The sequence below is a fragment of the Pagrus pagrus genome (genome assembly GCF_965226575.1).
Source record: "Pagrus pagrus genome assembly, chromosome: 1".
NCBI lineage: Eukaryota > Metazoa > Chordata > Actinopteri > Spariformes > Sparidae > Pagrus > Pagrus pagrus.
Genome location: NC_140185.1, coordinates 35,551,337 through 35,554,014, shown reverse-complemented (window position 1 = coordinate 35,554,014; position 2,678 = coordinate 35,551,337).

The window sequence follows — 2,678 nt, the reverse complement described above, 5'->3', positions numbered from 1 at the left end:
CAGTAATTTATGAAGCTTTCGAAGCTGAACCTATTATGTTCTTCAAGAAATGGTAATGGTGCCATCTCGTGAGTTTTATTGTCTGGTTATAGTGATACGATGGGTTTTATACCAGGAAGTAGACTGTTGTGTTGACTACATTTAGCTGGGTGTGCTGAATAAACTAGTGTGTGCGTGATTAGTTAAAGAAAATGTTGTTGCTGTACTAAAAATAAATACATTTTTATGTGTCATCACAATGTGGTGTTAAATTGTTAATGAAGTCATGTTTTAGTCATCAGTCGATGGTCAGTGATCCTCCTCTCTCCCCGTCATCACAGGTTTCTCTTCGCATGAACGTTCCAGATCAGAGGCTGAGCTGCTGCCGACACCTCCTGCCCTGCTGATGGATCACTGTGGGCTTTCATTTGTCTCTTCTCTGTTCAAATCTCTCCTCAGGAAGTTGTGTTTTGGCAGCAGTGAGTCAGCACTCTGCTTTCAGACACTCCAGAGTGTCCACTGACATCTGCTGGGAGGACGTGGAGCTACAGGGGAGCTGCTTTTATCACATTTCAAGTGCTCGCAACCCAAATGCAAAGAAATTATTTCAGGAATTTCGAACAATTTGAGTGAGAATTAAATGAGTTTTCTTTTGAAATGCAGAAGAAATGTTGTTATAGATTAAAGATTAAGGACGTTTTTGTGATACATTTAGTTGTCAATGCAAATAACAGAGAAATTATGGATACAAAGCCAAAGAAAATGAGGCTAGCTTTATGAAAAATGAACTCATAAAAGACAAAAGCCAAAACAGACAAATGTTTTAGGCTATATATCATTTAACGAAGCTAATACAGACACTAGAGAAACTTCATGCATGTTGTATTAACGTGTGATGATGGTCCACAGCCAAAGCTTAGTAAACAATGAAAACAGTTGAACAAACCAACACTATTTGTGACTTTTAACAGCTGTGAATGAATTTAAAGCTGCAGTAAGTGATATTTTCCTATTAAAATAAGAGTTAAAGAGCTCTGTGTTCCAGTGTTTGGTTAGTAAGCCATGTATATCCTCTTACTGTTCATGCAGTAAAAGAGAAAAGTCATTTTCTGGTATCCCTGTCTACTTTATCCAATCAGGACAGAGAACGTCATAAAGAGGCGGTCCAGTCTGCTCGTGAACACACAGAGAGCAGGATCCTCCTGTTTACTGGCCATGACAGCACAGGGAAAGCTTCTGGTGACAGGTTATACTGCCAAATATGTCAAGCGAAGAAAAGTAAGAGGCAGAGGAGTCGTGTGCGGTGACGTAGAGAGGAGGGAGGGGAACGCTAACTGCAAAACGGACAGGAAGTTAGCTAAAGTGACGACAATGCTTACCGCAGTTTTAATACATTTTCTGGTAAGAAAAAGAAAAAAGAAAAAAAGCACAGGACAGGCTCTACTTCCTACAGAAACTTAATAAAGCCAAATTCTGGTTGGTTTAACAGAGGAGAAATAGAAAATATCCTGACCGGAAACATCACAAACTGGCATGGTCCATCACGGCCCAGGACAAGAAGGCTCACTGGTACCATCTACAGAGCATCAGTGACATCGGTGAAGTGAGATTTCTGCACAGAGCCCAAAGATACTAAAAGACAATCCAGCCACAGTCTGTTCACCCTGCTGCCATCTGACAAAAGATACAGAAGTATCCGCTGCCGTACCACCAGACTACACAGCAGCTTCAGTCCTCAAGCTGAGAGACTCCTGAACTCATCATCGACACTCAATTTTCTAAAATGGATGTAGCAGGACACTTTTTTTTAAATCCTTGTGATTTAAAAAATGACAATATATTTACAGAAGTATCCACTGCTGTACCTCCAGACTGCTGAGCAGCTTCACTCCCTCGGCTGTGAGACTCCTCAATTCATCATCAACACTCAATTTTCCAAAACAGATGTAGCAGCACTCAAAGCACTCAAACATTGTTTCGTTTTTTAAAAAATCCTTGTGATTTCAAAAATGACATTACATTGACTTTGTAGCTTGTAATAGATGCAGACGTATCTGCTGCCAGACTACAGAGCAGCTTCACTCCCTCGGCTGTGAGTCTCCTCAATTCATCATCGACATCCACCATGAAAGTATTTGATCTTTTGTTGCATGAAGGGACTACAACTTGCATTTCATTTGTCAACCCTGGCGTTGTAAATGTACGATTAAATGAACCTGTGAAACCTTTTTTAATTGTATACAAACTATATATTTAATTTCAAAGTCCTCAGTTTAGTCTAAAAACACATGATAACAAAAGGCTTTTATAAAGTCTGTCTGGCACTATGTCTTTGTTTCCCCACAGACACATTTCCATGCTCCAGTTGATTTGATAGAGTAGGTTTGAAGGTTTCCACTTCCACTTAACCGCTGAATAAACGTGACATTATAGCTTTTGACATTGATTTGACAGAAATGAATGATCCATCACAACTGCAACAACTGAACATACATTTAAATTTAATCACATCTAAACACTAAAACTCACACTGGACTGTACGTTGTCAGCTTCATCTGAAAAGTTGTTTTAAAGTGCACTGTGGTGAACAAATAAAAAAAAATCTTAATTTTGCATTTCTAAATGAATCTAATGATCCGGATCGTCCTCTGAGTGCAGCAGCTGTGTGTGCCTCCAGAGGAAACGAGCATGGGATCTAC